Raw genomic sequence first — 18,153 nt, 5'->3', positions numbered from 1 at the left:
CCTCACTGATGTCTGTGGTCCCACCAAGCCTAATACAGGCTACAAAGGATGGCCCTACTACCTCCCTCTTGTGGGTTCCGCTGACATACAGGCACACCAAATACCCTAGCGTTTGTTAATACAAAACACTTTCGACTTGTGCAATTCCCTTCCCAAATCGGCCGCCAACAATTCCCACTTAACTGCTTTCCAATCACAATAGTCTTATGTACTCAGTCTATCCCCTGCTCTTGACCACATCCACACCCCTGCAGGCCCTCTACCATTCCTGTAATACGTTCTGCTTTCAGTCCCCGAGTGGCTTACATACCACACCAACCGCTATCACCTGGTTCCCTACCATGACCCTTAAAACCTTAGCGATTCACTATACCACATTTCTCTAAAGTACCATGTGACCCCCTCACCGGTACAGCTACGCCTCCACCCAACCTACTCTCCACATCCCTTCTCCAGTGCCATAACCCTCCGGACATACATCGACGTGCTCTAACTGCGTTGTGTAACACTGATTGTGTGTGTGTGTGTGTGTGTGTGTGTGTGTGTGTGTGTGTGTGTGTGTGTGTGATTACCATTTTGTAATTTCATATTTGTACTGTACGAGTATAGAGTTGTACACTCATGGGGCCCCATCTCTTGAAAACCTTTGATGTGCATGCCATGTGTGTGTGTGTGTGTGTGTGTGTGTGTGTGTGTGTGTGTGTGTGTGTGTGTGCGGCGCGCGCGGTAGGGAAAAATTAAAAGCTTCAGTAACCCGAACCAAGTGTTCAGCAGCGTGGGAGGGCTACTTGGCTGGTCCACTCTCCCAGGCCACGAGCAACACCCACACACACTGCTCCCGTCCACCACTCCTCCTCCTCTGGCAGGCCGCCCAGGCTCCCAGTCACCACTAGTACGGCAGAACTACTCGAACATATTGTGCCTCCAGCCACGTGTACGTTCACACACACACACACACACACACACACACTCGAGCACGACACGGTGTTCAGGGGGTCGTGCCGGTCGTGCTCAGCATGGGTCGTGCCGGTCGTGCTCAGCATGGGTCGTGCCGTCCCATGATCCCGGCGCTGGGGACGTGGTCACGCTCGGCCTCACCGTGGTCACGCGTCCGGTCCATTCAACTGATTCATTCAGAGCTCACCGTAGGGTACACTGGCCGCCTCCACCCTACACACACACACACACACACACACACACACACTCACACACACACTCTCACTCACTCACTCACACACACACACACACTCACACACACACTTGCTTCTTGAAACACTCCGCTCCGATTAATAACATTGATGCTACTACTACTACTACTACTACTACTACTACTATTACTACTACTACTGCTACTACTACTATTACTACTACTACTACTACTACTTCTACTACTACTACTTACTACTACTACTAGTTACTACTACAAACAATAATAACAATACCTTTACTACTACTACAACTACTAATACTACTACTACTACTACTACTACTACTAATAATAATAATAATAATAATAATAATAATAATAATAATAATAACAACAATAAAAATGCGGTCACTGTTTCGAAATTGAGTGATCGGGTTTTCCCTCGTAAAGGTAAGGTAAGATAAGATAAGATAAGATAAGATAAGATAAGATAAGATAAGATAAGATAAGATAAGATAAGATAAGATAAGATAAGGTAAATTTAGTAAGGTAAGATAAGGTAAAGTAAGGTAAGGTAAGATAAGGTAATGTAAGGTAAGGTAAGATAAGGTAAGGTAATCCCAGATGGCGCGGGAGATACAATACTTCCCACGTACAGTATCTGTCGACCACAAAAGACGACTTCAAGGGGCGGGATGGTGATGGCGGATCCTCCCCTTATGTATTCCCACTCTCCACTTGGGAGAGGTACAGGAAGAGAGAAGGGAGAGTGAAGATTTTTCCCACGAAAGCCTCTGTTCTCTTACGCTACCTCGATAAAGTGGGAAACGCTAGCACGTTCGCAAGAAAAAAAAAAAAAAAAAAAGGGGGGGAACAGTCAAAAACCTGAGCGACAAATCTAATAGTAATAACGGAAGGGTATTGCAGGTCACCACCAGCTGTGCCTCCACTCCACCCTCCCCCGGAATGGCATCGGGCCAGCGTTTATTTACTCGCGCCCTGAGCGTCAGAAGTATACAATGCATATGCAATGAATTCCCCCACACCCCCATCACCCACCCCGACATTCAATTTTACTTTTGTGCCCGCGGTAATAAGTCATCTATTGCTGTTACGTCATTCGTTGGCTAGTACGTTATTGGTATGTGTCTCGTACTTTACTGTGTGGTGCTCTCTTGAACACAACCGTAGCCCCACAAGATGGATTTTTCTTTAGGGCGAACAGTTGGTTGGTCTCCTTCAACAATGATGCCCCAACATAGAAAACAAAAATATCCAGAAAGTCTTCATTATTTATCTACTTATCTATCTATCATCACTACAGGATCTATCTTACAGAAAGAGTCCTGGTGTTACTAGTCAGAGGAAACTTTTCACTCGTGGTGTAACCTCGAGGCACACACACACACACACACACACACACACACACACACACACACACACACACACACACACATACTCCTACATGTCCATGGGGAATTTCCTCGTGAACATGTAGGAATATACTAGATCATGCGCTCAACTGTGATCTTTTCCAATATATATATATATATATATATATATATATATATATATATATATATATATATATATATATATATATATTATCCCTGGGGATAGGGGAGAAAGAATACTTCCCACGTATTCCCTGCGTGTCGTAGAAGGCGACTAAAAGGGAAGGGAGCGGGGGGCTGGAAATCCTCCCCTCTCTTTTTTTTTTCTTTTTTTAATTTTCCAAAAGAAGGAACGGAGAAGGGGGCCAGATGAGGACATTCCCTCAAAGGTCCAGTCTTCTGTTCTTAACGCTACCTCGCTAACGCGGGAAATGCCGAATAGTATCAAAAAAAAAAAAAAAAAAAAAAATATATATATATATATATATATATATATATATATATATATATATATATATATATATATATATATATATATACGATCGCATATTTTTCCCTCAAACTCCAATCATGTACAGCTTTCCAAATACATATCTGACTTCCTAACAGCAAGCACTGCTCTCTGCACACCCACACTTTGAAAACCTTTCTCGCCCCACGATGACCATGGGTGTGTGTGTGTGTGTGTGTGTGTGTGTGTGTGTTCCACCCACCCTACAGCTGGGGCTGACCCTCCAAGGTACTGGGGTGGGTCGTTGGTTGGTCGACCTCATCGCCTGAACTTTCTCAACCAGTACACAACTTCTCAAGCTTGTGTACGCTGCCTGCACCGACTTAATTCCATTAACCCACTCAATTACACTGCACTTCCTTACAACCTTTATAACCAGTTTCTTGCTTAATCTCTAGTTATGGCCCCTGGCTGTTCTGTCCTTCCTTACATCTTAAGAACTGGCCACTGATGACAACAAGACTGCATCATTAAGCATCTAAGAGTTGTGATCAAGTCACCCCTCAATAGTCTCTCTTCCAAAATAAGGCAAAAATTTTGACTCCGAACTCTTACTGCAACACACCTCTCTTAATTCTGGTACCATTCTTGACACCTTCTCTCTACTACTTCTTTATCAGTTCTTTGTGTGTTTACCTTCTCCCTGATAACATGATATGCATGTTCTGGTTTTGGCCAATCTCAAGACGTGAACAGCTTACTGAATATTTCCTTCATCCCTACACTGGAAAGCTTACAACTATTACCTTCAAGCAGACAGACAGTGCGTCTCTTTTACTATTTTCCTCGGACGAGCTCCGACGACAGATGAGGGACGACGTTAAAGAGCTCCCACGTCCCTCCCACACACGCACACTCCCGCAGCTCACCTCCGGTGAGCGTGTGATCAGCCATCTTTAATTAGCTAGTTGTGCTGTACGACGGGGGAGGGAGTTGTACACTCACAGTGTGGCGAGGAGCGGTGTGAGGTGAGGGTTAGGTCATGAGCCTTCTCCAACACCACACAACACTACACACTCAAGCATGCTGTCTGCGAGTGACATCTCCTCACTCTGTCTATCCCCGTCACTCACCGTTCACTTTGGTCTGAAATCCTAAAGGCTGTGATCAGGTCACCCCTCACTCTTCTCTTTTCAATGGCGGGCAAATTCGAAGCCTCTAGTCTTTCCCTGTAACTCAGCTCTCTAAATATTGTTCCCAATCTCTGTTGTTCTCCGCTGGACTTACTCTATTCAGTGCCTTATGCTATTTCGGTGCAGTGAAGAAACATGAAGAGTGTGTGTGTGTGTGTGTGTGTGTGTGTGTGTGTGTGTGTGTGTGTGTGTGCGTGTGTGTGTGTGTGTGTGTGTGTGTGTGTGTGTGTGTGTGTAACAATATATCATCTTCTGCCTTACGAATGTAATGATAAATATTTACCTTGTACCACCAGTGGAGACCTCAGATGCGATGACCCCTGACACACTGGCGACCGTACACCTTCAGTCAGTCCTCAGGATCAACCTCTCCCTCCCAGCACGACCACTCGTCCGTTCTCAGGACTTCCCCTCCCACCACACAACCTTACATCAACAACACCAAGTAACTCGGATTCAACACGCACGTTTTGACGTAATGAAAACAGGCTCCGTCGTGACAGCACGTCCGACAAATTTATTTTTTTTTGCACACTAACACGTCTGACAAGATTACAGTAATCTGAGTAACACGTCCGACAAATTTAATCTCATCGCAGCAAGACGTCTGACAAGTTTATTCTCATCACATCTACACGATAGTTTTCTAAGTAACACGTCAGACAAGTTTATTCTTTTCCAAACTACACGTCCGACAGGTTTATTCCTTTCACACGCGCGTCCGACAAGGGTAGAGGTTCCTCAGTAAGACGTCCGACAGATTTATTCTTTTATCATTACGACATCCGACAAGTTTATTCTTTTTACAGTCGTACGCCCTACTAGTTTTCTGAGCTACACGTCCGTCAACTTTACACCTTTCACAATAACACGTCCGACAAATATACTCTTTTCTCAATACCACATGCGACCAGTTCACAGTCCTCTCAACAACACGTCAGTCGCCTCAGCGGTGCGTTCGTCCGACAAATCCAGAGTCGTCTGAGCAAGGCGTCAGATCAGTTCACACACTTCCCTCAAGTGAGGCGCGCTCTTGTGGCACCTGTGGACCAGAACACACCAGGACAATGACTGCTGTGTGCCTTCCCCAGGCACTCACTCACCCTGTCACACACACACACACACACACACACACACACACGCTGAAACAGAAATCGATGCTGATCAATACAGCGGGTGTGGCCGGGTCTGGCGCCAGGTTAATGAGCGGAAGGAAGGCACTGGCCAAACACACCCATGGAGACTACGTCAATAGAAAAAAAAATCACGAAGAAATACAAGATCAAAATATCTGTTCTTCAGACATCTAAGGCTCCGGGGGGGAAAAGTTCTGGGTTACGGGTAAAAAGTCCCAGGCTACACGTAACCCACCACCCCCACCACCAGACCCATTCGGAGTCGTACAAGATCCTCCTTCTGTCTCCACCTGTCTCCGAGACAGACGGTTCCACCCGTCCAGTTTCGACCAGGCGTGTGAGTCTCTCAAGAGTTTTCTTTCCGCGACTGCACGACGATCTTGTCGCCCAAACGGCGGTCGTTCAATAAGAACAGTGACAAGAGAGTCCCTCGCCTTACACACGGTTGATACTATGGTCAGCTACACCAGCTGTTGTGCAACAGACTTCCAGATAAAACACACCATCTGATCTCACACACATTCGTCCTTAAACCTCTTATGGGTCGGGTCAAGAGGTCACGCCATTATACACAAGGGTCGTATCCGCTGTGCTTAATGGCCGGCTGACCCACCGTGCTGAAGTACGACCTAACGAAGTGGTTGGGTGTAAGGAAGGCACAGCAAGAGAGGCTGTGTGTGTCCCCCTCCCATCGCTCCCTTCGGCAAGCGCCTGGTAGTCTGTGGGTGTGAAGATGAACAACTCACCTTTGAGAATCCCCCGCGCCATTACCCTCCGCCGACACCACCACCACCCACGGCCTCACCGGTGACACCCACGGGGACCAGCAAGGTACATATCCTCCAGAGGACAATAAGAAGAAAACGGGGAACAGATGCATTTTCAATGGCCTCTCTCAAGACATCCAGCCGGGAAGGCACATTTGCTTACGTCAAGGCTCTCGACGCTGTGACAAAAGAGAGTTAAATGCGACTGTCGCAGTGTCCCGCTCACGGCAAAAGTTTACCAAAGCTAACTCTCCGTGGCTCCGGTGATCACCTCTGGTTGATCATCCACCACTGTGATCACGCATGAGACCGTGGCAGTAAGCAGTGCTACTCACGAATGACGCCGTGTTGCTGTGTCGGCGGGGCTGCAGTACTGGACTGCGCTGGGTCACAAAGGTCAGTGTGAAGGTAACGAGAGTCAATCCGGGACTCGGCTGTGAGCACCAGTGGCCTGAGGTGAGTGTGGCGTTCACAAGGGGGTGTTGTTAGCCCCCTCCAGTTTCCGCCCAGGCCTCAGATCACGGTTTAAGAAGCAATGTCCTCCACCATGATAGCCACCCCTCACACTCTCTCTCTCACCCTTACGTCTGTCTTGAGGTTCCTCTGTTCTGTCTCAGGTGTTACTGTCGTGATGTCTCCGTCGCTTCTTATGTTTTGAAAACAACGAAAATATTTCCTGCATCCAACGACAGTTAACCAATATTCCCTGCAGACCTCTATACATTCCCTGCAAACTTCTACTATATACATTCCCTGCAGACCTCTACTATATACATTCCCTGCAAACTTCTACTATATACATTCCCTGCAGACCCCTACTATATACATTCCCTGCAGACCTCTACTATTTACATTCCCTGCAGACCTCTACTATATACATTCCCTGCAGACCTCTCCTATATACATTCCCTGTAGACTTCTAATAAACATGAGTGATTCCATATAAATGACTGAAACCATTGCAAGAAATAACTGATTTCAATCAGAAAAAATAGATTCTGGTCGGATGTGGGTAAATACCGGTTCAGGAACAGGGGAGTAGATTTAAGGAATGAGTTGCCAAGTACAGTAGTGGAAGCTACGTGGGTCTTTAGGTAGCCTTAAACGAAGGTTGGAGGATGTGTTTATTGGTTCAGGCGGGTGGTTGTAGGGTGGACAGACTCAGGACCTGCCCAGCATAGGCCAATAGACCTCATGCACTGTCCTCACTTCTTATGTTCATAAACACGGGAGTCGGTGTATCTAACTACATAATTAATTTCATTCACCTACATCGAACTAGACATTTCATTCACCTGCACCTACTGAAACCTGACATTTCATTCACCAACACCTAACCAGACGTTTCATTCACCAGCACCTACTGTAACTAAACGCTTCATTCACCTGCACCTAACTACACACTTCATTCACTTTGCAAATCCACTGAGACGTCTACACAATCGCTTTGACTTATCAAATTACCAAATGACTGGATTAACAGATAATCACTATGGTGACACTAGCCTTCCAATCCAACATTCTAACCAGCCTCTCCAACGGCAGTACAAACCCCAAGTCCAGCGGCCGTGTTTAAAGTCCGCGTCCTCCACAGCCACCTGGATGGGGCGGGGTTCACACAGAGGCGGGTGGATAGGTTGTGTCTGTGGTGGGCAGCGGGGCCGGGCAAGTGGATGGCATAGAATGGCACTGAGTAAGGATGGCGTATACGGCGGGCACGTAACATTACAAAAACAAAAAGGAAAAAAAAAATTAAAACAAGCGTACTCTCTCTCTCTCTCTCTCTCTCTCTCTCTCTCTCTCTCTCTCTCTCTCTCTCTCTCTGATTTCTTTTTCTATTTCTCTTTTTGTTTTGTTAGCACAAACGGCACGAGCAGCTGAGGCCCTAATATATATATATACCCTAGCCTAAGCCAGGTACCCATTCTACCTACCAACCTCCTGAGGATGTATGATGACTGGTACCAACACGGGACAAAGAAGAGTCACACACGACGTGTGTCACTTCACCAGAATTACGTCACAGTCGGCCAGTTTTTGCTCAATACGTAACCAGGAGGACAGGCCAAGCGGGGAGAGAGAGAGAGAGAGAGAGAGAGAGAGAGAGAGAGAGAGAGAGAGAGAGAGAGAGAGAGAGAGAGAGAGAGAGAGAAGAAGAAGAAGAAGAAGAAGAAGAAGAAGAAGAAGAGCCCCCTACCCTTACAGGGACGAGAGAGACAGCCCCCACTGGGGTACTTGGTCAGAGCCGCCCCCAGCAGTAGGCCCCCCAGCTGGGATTCGCTCCCTGAGACTCCCCAGATCTGAAGCATCTCCGAGACTTTCCCTCCTACCTTACCCAGGGAAGCTCGAACGTACGTACAGAAGACGCTGGTGTCTGTCTCTCCAACTTGCATGACGTGTTCTCTCGTTACGTAAGGAGATTCGTGTGATCCTATCCTTATCCCCCCAAGTATCATTTCCACATCGATCTAATCACGCACTTCTATCTGCTCGATCTACTAAATATTAAAAAAAAAAAAAAAAACGGAAACGCCAGAACCATTTTCTTTCCTAAACTATCGAGGGAGAGTTGGCTGAAGGCGAAAAAAAAAAGACAGTTATGGGATTACCTTACTTAAGATACCGCCTCCCAGCACCGCCGGTGTTCAAAGTGCCTGGAAGCCCTGTCCAATCAGAACGAGGTAATCAAAGTCTGTGTTTCTGGTTGGGCGACATGGAACCAATGAGGCCGTAGCTCTTCCCCTGACCGGTGTTTTTATACAATTCCCGCCCGCGGGCTACTCCTTGTTTGGCACGGAAGTTGGAAGATAAAAAAAAAAAAAAAAAGTGACTCTGGCTACGTATTATTGCTCGGTTGCCATGTTCCTCTGAGATGACATGAGCAACAGCCAGGGTCTTACATCGCCACAGAAGGTCATCATTACAATTCTCTCCGTCGTCAGAATGGGGTCCAAAACCCGAATTTCTGGAACAACACGGAGGGAGATTCTCATGCCTGCTTAACTCTTTGTCAAAATTACGTCTGTCGGTCGTCAAAGCGCAAGTTGCACAACCTAAATCCCAGCGGTTGTAAATGAGAACACTGTGACACATGAGCTTTCGTCATCCATACAAGACTGTTGTAGTAGAGTCGTGATTCCCCTCGACCTCCTCTCTCCCTCCCTCCCTCCAGCCACTGTCGACTGTAAACAATCCCAAGATTTATCTCAATGGCGTGATCATACAGCGTCGCCACCTTAGCGCTATAATCCTGTCCATTCAACACACACGGATTGGTTCAGCGTTAGTGACGGAGGCGCGCGCGGGGGGGTGAGGGGGTCATCGGTGCCTCGCCACATGGGTGCACTTCGCGTTCTATGGGATTTTACAAATTTTCACCAACTTCAGCAGGTGGGCTCACTGAGGCCTTTAAGGGATAACGTTCACGGAGTGTATATCCACGTACATCAAAGGCAGCTACGATATCACTATCGCCGTGTTGTCTGGCCGTCAGCGAGGCACTGAGGTACCATCACACTTCTCACCAAACGGACAGAAGGAGCGCGAGCCTCACCGCGGCAGCAAAGGACGCAGTTTACATCGGCGTCAAGGTAAACCAGGAGCCTATCCCCGAGGGCGAGCACTTATCCCGGCAGCGGAGTTTACACCAGAGGCAAGGTAAACCAGAGAGGGAGGACCTCGCCATGACCCCAAAAGGACAAAAGTCTACACCATTACGAACCTAACCTGGGGCAAGGCTTCGTCATGATAGCGAATGACATCAGAGTCCAGGGAGACCAAGGATACTCGCCCGAGGGCGCCGCCCACCCCCGACCCCGCGGGCCACATCATCAGCCGATCCAGGTGTGGCCGGCCAGCACGAATGGCCCCCCCGGTGACCACCTGGTCCCGACTGTACAAGTCCAGTGTACGGCCGCCTGACCATCGGTACGTGTGTGGCCGCTGAGGGTACCGCCCGCTCTGCATACTGACGTCCTCCTTCCTCCCTCCTCCGTCCCTCTAACTCCCTCACGCCCCTCCCGTGATGCCTGTGTTACCAGAGGATAATCATTTCAACCCCTTCAGTATGAAAGTCCTGCCCGTGAGCACGACGGTACGACTCCTGAGCACGGCGGTTACGACCCCTGAGCACGACGGTACGACTCCTGAGCACGGCGGTTACGACCCCTGAGCACGACGGTTACGACTCCTGAGCACGACGGTTACGACCCCTGAGCACGACGGTTACGACTCCTGAGCACGACGGTTACGACCCCTGAGCACGACGGTTACGACTCCTGAGCACGACGGTTACGACTCCTGAGCACGACGGTTACGACTCCTGAGCACGACGGTTACGACCCCTGAGCACGACGGTTACGACTCCTGAGCACGACGGTTACGACTCCTGAGTACGACAGTACGACTCTTGGGTATGATGGTACGACCCCTGAGCACGAAGGTCCTACCCATGAGCACGACGGTACGACCCTTGGGTATGATGGCCTCTTCTTCCAACTGACCATTCTGAAGTCAGGTCAAAGGCCAGGTCAACTTACTTACCCAAGGGTACGTAACTTCGTGCTAATCCAGCCGGAGTAGTTTAGATAACCAACCCGATGTCTGGCACACGTGCTGCCCTGGACAAAGTCCATACTACCGCCTCATCTGTGAGGCAAATCCTTCAATATTATTGTACTTAAAGGGAAGCTGACCGACCAACCACACGATCCTACTTCCCCGTAAGCTTTCATTTCTTCGTAGTGTATACAAAAAAAAATGGAAATTTAAGTATACATCTGAAAGATCATCCTTATATATATTTTGATCTTTATTCTGTTTAAGTTAATCATGTACGAACTACGGCAACATTGGTGTTATTGTATAAATTCCATACATATTTCCACATTATATACATTTTCTGAAATATAGAATCAGACGCATTATCCTCCTGGTGACCTCAACCGTAAATGTGAAAAAAAAAATCATATAAAAATCTAGCCGAGTTAAATGTTGTGTCTCAACACCTGCAACAAGTGGTAAAATTCAAGACAGTATAAAGGTGTTATTAAGGAAAGTAATGTACGTGTTATTTTAATTAAAGCCTTACTTAAAGAGATTTATATACGCCGCTGCTGAGCGCCAGCACAACTGCTACTCACTATAATGTATTTTCAGACTACGAAATCAGCGTTGATGTATATGCTTGTCATTACTACACTCGTGGCGCGTTAGCAGAACATGAAAAGTGATTTACATAACACATGAACCTCAAGGGCTAAACAGTGTATATAAACATATCTTTCTTGTTACTTCTCATGGAGGTAATGATATTCTGTGGACCTGGTACGTGGAACACTTCACATTCTGAAGTCTGGCGAGGTTATCTTGTGTCAAATACTTCTCACCTCGTAACTCACAGAGAAAAAAGTGAGAGTTGCGTCTTATGGATATTGACAGATCGTATTTTATGATGGGTACGACAAGAAATCTAATATTTATTAATACTATACGTACAAGATCCGCCGAGAACTCCATCCTCTCATTCCTTATTACTGTCATACTCAAAATCTTTCAACACTGGGCTTCGTCAATGGAGATTTTTCGTTTCGTTATATGTGGAGTCCGGGAAGACCCCCATATATATATATATATATATATATATATATATATATATATATATATATATATATATATATATATATATATACAGGCATTGTGCGACTCCGCCCACTAGTGTTTACTCCATGCCTGAAATATCACCTTCAGCGAGGCTCTGTTATCGAACTGTACAGTTAAGGAGTCTATGGCAACCCACGGTCGCTCCACAGTGTCAACTTAATTACGTTGCGTTCACTGGGTGACAGGTGACACAGCCTGCGTCCTCACCTGACACCTAATAATTCTCGTAAAAAAAATGTCTGGTGGCCCATCCTACACATCCGCTCCAGCAGTATTCATCCCTGACACCCACACTCGATGTTCGGCGGGAGCCGATCAAGAGCTGCCGCTGTAATCATAGATGACTTGACCCTCTCCACAAGAAGCGCCGCTCTTACAGGCTTAACCTCAAGTCCGTCATCATGGAGATGGTCAGAAGCTAGCGATATACGACTTCAACGTCTCTAATTCCCTTTGGGAACAGCTACCCCTCACAGACCTGACCTCATGGCCTCTTAAAAGACCCGGGTATCACCGCAGCAAACCAGTCAGGCTGTTGCCTCGCCACTAGACAACATGTTTACCACTCCGGCACCTGAAGTCTTGGCGACGTGACTCCAGATTCAAGCCGCCCTGAGGGCGTCTCCGTCAGTAGATGTCCCAGCGGGAATCCTGACTATTCATCTTCCTGGCAGGTTTCATTGCGGTGCCTCATCTCCGACGTCCACCTACGGCAGGCATCGCTTAGAACACCGCCTCCGCCCATCACGAGCAGCAGCCGTAGGAAGGGCCCTAAGGCCACGCCCGCGGCACTCCTGCATCCCTAACGCCTCTTCAGGAGCCTCCTGCAACCCAAGCACTTACCGGCAGTCGCCGCACGCTCCAGGAGCCAAGATACGGAACACACACACACACACACACACACACACACACACACACACACACACACACACACACACAAACACCTCCTCCTACAGGAATTCCACATTGACTCGGCAGCCTTCCCCCACGTGCACCTTCCATCACCAGCATCACCAGGACCCCTGCCAAGCCCTGTCTCGTATTTCTCGACCTACCACAACTGACCTCTCCTTTCCCACCATAATCCTGCACCCCCAGTATCGTATTGCCTTCCGTTATCTCACTTTGTATAACCTGTCCAATAAACCATTGTTCTTGTTGTTGTTGTTGTTCATCGCTTTTTCTTCCCCCGTTCCCCCCTCCCTGGTCTACCGTTCCAACCAAACCCGACCAGAACGCCCCGCTAGAAGTCCATTGTGACCCTGCTACTTACTGCAGCCTTGGAGATACAGGACGCCCTAGAGAAGGAAGGGGACCTGAGTTATTACTATATATATATATATATATATATATATATATATATATATATATATATATATATATATATATATATATATATATCCCCAGCCTATGTCAGGCATCCATTTATCGTCCAGTTCCGAGAAGAGAATAAACATCTGGGTTGGCTGCAACCCAGCTGCCCCGGCGGCGGGCCCAGGAGTGATTCATAGTCAGCAGCGCTAACCACCACACCACGATAACCGAGTGACCGCCATCATCATACGTTCTACAAAATAATGAGTCAATCAATCACAACTTATTATTGACTAATTTCTCGGTGTCTGGTTATAACCTGACAATCGTCACAACATGTTATGAACGAACTTCTCTGTGTTTGGTTATAACAGGCCGGGGGGACGAGGTCACACCTAGAATGAAACATAATAATCATGAACGAATGAACAAAAAAAAAAAAACAATGAAATAAATAATGAGAAAAAAACTAATAATATGAGGCAAAAAGTTTGTCTTTACGTTATCAATTACCAATATACAAATCATAACCCCCGGGGTCTCATCCCCCCCCCCTTCCCCCTGGCTCTCCAAGGTCACACGATCTTGCTAACCAGGTCATCATAACTCACTATTGAAAACCCTGGCATTGTCACTGACCAAGCCATTCATCACCTGAAAAACGAGTATCCTTACCACACACACACGCACACACACACACACACACACACACACACACACACACACACACACACGCACACACACACACACACACACACACACTGAGTAATGAATATGAACAGCTCTACAAACTTGTGTGATAGTTGGAAATATTCAAGAGATATGGGCCCTGGAGTGTGGACCTCCGTCACCCTGTAGTTAACTCCACATGCAGTAATACATCAACACCAGACCCCAGGGCACAAGTTCAACAAGGACGCCATATAAGGACTCCCGTCACTGAGGAAATAAAGTAAATAAAGTATTAGTGTGAGGCGAGTGGGGAAACCCCGAGCGAGGCCCCGACACCCTCACCCACACCACCATCACCACCAGCGCCAGGCTCAACCACCATCATCACCACCATCACCAGACTAGGCTACCACCATCACCACCACCATCATCAGACTAGGCTACCACCACCACCATCACAAACACCAGCTCTAGAAAAAGAACTATCATATTCTTTCCTGGTGTGGCAGGGGACGGGTGGAAGGAACAGACTGGACGAAGATGGAGAAGTGGAGAGACAGACGAGAACTGTAAAGTGTATGTTTGGTGTGGCATTACTGAAGTGTGTGTGTGTGTGTGTGTGTGTGTGTGTGTGTGTGTGTGTGTGTGTGTGTGTGAGTAGTTCATGATATAAGTATATCTGCTGCCTTAACCTCCTGCACCCCCGGTACACCATGTGAGTGTAGTGATGCCCTCGGTAGGTCACGATGACGAGGACACATCTACTGTGTCTCGTGATGCAGGAATGGCGGTTCTCTCAGTGTTGCGAGTCTCTGTCAGGAACCCGTGTATTCCACACTTGTACAGCTGTCTAGATACTGCATGTATGTAGCTTGAGTCTTCTTAACGAGTCTCTGTCAGGAACCCGTGTATTCCACACTTGTACAGCTGTCTAGATACTGCATGTATGTAGCTTGAGTCTTCTTAACATTGAGTGTCTGCCATACATTTGACGTTACCTCTCTCACAATGTGTCAACTGGTCAAATGTCATGTCCTCAAAGTTGGTGAGCATTATTTCCAACTTACAGTTACTACTCTCCCGAAGTCTTCAGTATTTCCAACGTACGAGAACTGCTCTCCTGTAATCCTCAGTATTTCCAACGTACAAGTACTGCTCTCCTGTATTCCTCAGTATTTCCAACGTACAAGTACTGCTCTCCTGTATTCCTCAGTATTTCCAAAGTACAAGTACTGCTCTCCTGTAATCTTCGGTATTTCCAACGAGTGGGTACTGCTCCCTCATAATCCCGTGTATTCTAAACACATGGAGACTGCTCACCCATAACGAAGTACGCCAGTGACCTCTTCCCACCTACGTACAATACGTCCCTCACATCACCTCCCCTCCCGCAGCCACAGCCCGCCCTTGGACCCGCTCGCCCTACCTACCTCCACGTCCAGGAACCAACACCATATCAAGACTCGAGTGACTCACTTTGCCCACTTGCCAACCTGACGCAAGGCGCCTCCCACCCACAGCCACCTACCACACAACATCTGACACTTGAAGAGCTGTAAGGAAATGCATATCGCTCGGGGGAGGACGAGGAGGAGGAGGCAGAGAAGTGTGTGTGTGTGTGTGTGTGTGTGTGTGTGTGTGTGTGTGTGTGTGTGTGTGTGTGTGTGTGTGTGTGTGTGTGTCCCACATACACTTAATGCCGATCCAAAGGCTGACAGTGGAAAACGGACGGCATCACTGCGATTTCTGGCGCTCCTGCACAGACAGACAGACAGACAGACAGACAGAGAGGCTGTAAAGCATACCACTACCACTACACAGGTACGACATATCTCAACACGTCCTGGCCTTACCCGAAGTATCACGTCCTTCGTAAAGATGGCATTTTACCGCCCAGACGTAACATAGCAGTTACAACTGTTGATATCAACCCTAGTCTCATGTACGTGCTCTCTGGCACCTGTAGCGCCCACGCGTGACAAGATAAAGGTAGGCCCATGTACCGAGACCTCGTCGATCAAAATATAACATGAGATTCACGAGAGGAAAAAAATCGAATTCCACAGTAGATCCATCTGAACTCCTTGGGTATATACAGACCCGACTCTAAAAGGTCGAAAGGTTAAAGGAAAAGGACGATACCAATGTAAGAAAAGAATTTCACAATATCGATGAAAAGTGGACAGAAAAGAGACGATCCTAACGGCCAAGCCTCGTGTAACTAGTGTCTACACAGAAGCTATGGGAAGCAGCAGTCAGTCGCGTGCCGCCGCGAGTCCAGGTCTCAGCTAAGGGCAGACACCGACACATATATAAATGATTCATAAAGAAGTTATCAGCGGCGCCGGAGACCTTGCTGCTCGTATTGATCGCGCCGTAAGTCAGTTACCACCGTGACCATAGGGTGAGTGTCCGGATGCAAAAAAAAAAAAAAAAAAAAAATCTGGTTTCGCAACACAACACAGCGAATGTCGGTGTGTTTCTCGGGTCACGCAACACAACACTGTGAATGTCGGTGTGTTACTCGGGTCACGCAACACAACACTGTGAATGTCGGTGTGTTACTCGGGTCACGCAACACAACACTGTGAATGTCGGTGTGTTACTCGGGTCACGCAACACAACACTGTGAATGTCGGTGTGTTACTCGGGTCACGCAACACAACACTGTGAATGTCGGTGTGTTTCTCAGGTCACGCAACACAACTGTACGAATGTTGGTCTACTTCTCGGGTTACGCAACACAACACTGTAAATGTCGGTACGTTTCTTGGGTCACGCAACAAAAACACAGTGAATGGTGAAGTGTTTGTTCAGTCAAGCAATACTGCACAACAGGTTGTAACGTCACACATACAGGCGTAATCCCACAGTGGTAACCTGCCACCATGGAGGAGGGGCGACGGGAGGCGGGCCAACGGAACGGCCAAGAACCGCGGCCAAGAGGCGGGGCGGGCTGGTAGCGGCGATAAATGGCATCATAACGCGCTCGATAAGGAGCCGAAGCCGGGGCCAAATGACCAGCCGTTATGCCGTTGTGGACCACGGTAGCCTCGCTCACACGAACGTCGCCTCCAGGGGGAACCACCACCTAACACTGCCTCCTGGGGGACCACCAAATGACCCTACCTCCTAGGGAACCACAACCTGAAGCTGCCCCTGGGGGCCACGACCCGTCACCACCCCACAGTGCCACATCTCGGCACAAGCCCTCGAGAAACATGCTCCTGCTGGGGGGGCCGGGTGCTGCGGATGAGAGGGCTCCTGGGGGATGACGGAGTGATCCGCTGGGGAAATGGAAAGAGAGATATGAGCCCCACGGGAACCCACAGGGGAAGGAAGAGGGGGGAAATGGTTCATAAGGGAGCGACTAGGTCAGCATCATCGTGGGAATACATGAGAGAAACGACTTAAAGGACGGGCAGGCTTCCATGGTAGCGTCTTACACAGCAGACCTCGAGGAAAATCCAGGGGCCACCACTCTCATACACTAGTGACACGTATGACTGAGGCTACAATGACCGAGGCACCTCAGAAAAGAGCCACTGGCACCTCCAATCACTTCCATAAGAGCACAAGGGTTCGACTTCCCTAGACTGAAGTCAGCCAATGAGAAAGGTTTCACGCATGACGCCGTCTAGAACTCTCCTCAAGGAAGTTGTACCACAACTTCCCCTCCTCTCCTGCGGGATGGCTAGGAAGGTTAAGACAGCTGGCTAGATCACGATCGAAACTCCTTACTCACCACTCACTGCCGACTATACTAGCTAAGCTACTCTGACATGCTATCTACCAACAATATGACTCATGGAAGATCTTCCAGCCAGCCATTTAAAAACCCTCAGACTCTCGCAAACTTCCCCAACTCCTTCTGTAAACCCCAGGGACTCCTCCAACAAGCCATCTACAAACACGACAACCTCCACAACCTCTTCTAACCAACCATACGACTCTTAAAACTCTAAGAAGCCAACCTACCCACACTACAGTGCCCTGGAGCCTCCTCCAAAGAACAATTTATGAGCACTAAGCATCCAGGAGCAGACATCAGAGAAACTCCTTCAGGCACCGATGCCTTCAGAGTACGCCACTGAGCGCGCCACTCTTGCATGCCACCCGAGACTTAACATCATTAGGCCGGTAAGAGAGAGACGCACCCTTTGACATTAACTCTGTCGAAAGCTTCAAGATGCACGGCAGCAGGACAAGTAAGGAGCCGGATGCAGGGGAGGAGGTTACAGCTCGCCCTAGGGGGTCGTGGCAGAGGAAGACGCAATGCTGCCGCTGCTGCTGCTGCTCCTGCCCGTCCTAGCCGACCCCTGGACGTGACCAGCCAACCAGACTCACCCTCCGCCACGTATCAATCAACGGTGGGCGTCTACTGTTGGGCCGCTATACGCCGTCGTCTCCCACTAGTC

At 48.2% G+C, this 18,153-nt stretch overlaps 1 long non-coding RNA gene across 1 annotated transcript in view; it reads right to left on the bottom strand.

Moving 5' to 3' along the window:
* Positions 1–13,862: 13,862 nt before the first annotated feature.
* LOC139762693 (uncharacterized) overlaps positions 13,863–18,153 on the bottom strand; it is a 94,384-nt gene continuing 90,093 nt past the window's right edge. Inside the window, exon 3 of the long non-coding RNA XR_011715811.1 lies at positions 13,863–14,002. This is a non-coding gene — a long non-coding RNA (uncharacterized lncRNA). The remainder of the gene's footprint in view (positions 14,003–18,153) is intronic.

Source organism: Panulirus ornatus, chromosome 1 (assembly GCF_036320965.1).
Source record: "Panulirus ornatus isolate Po-2019 chromosome 1, ASM3632096v1, whole genome shotgun sequence".
Classification (NCBI taxonomy): Eukaryota; Metazoa; Arthropoda; class Malacostraca; order Decapoda; family Palinuridae; genus Panulirus; species Panulirus ornatus.
The sequence above is the reverse complement of the archived record's forward strand: the minus strand, read 5'-3'. Positions and strand labels throughout refer to the sequence as shown.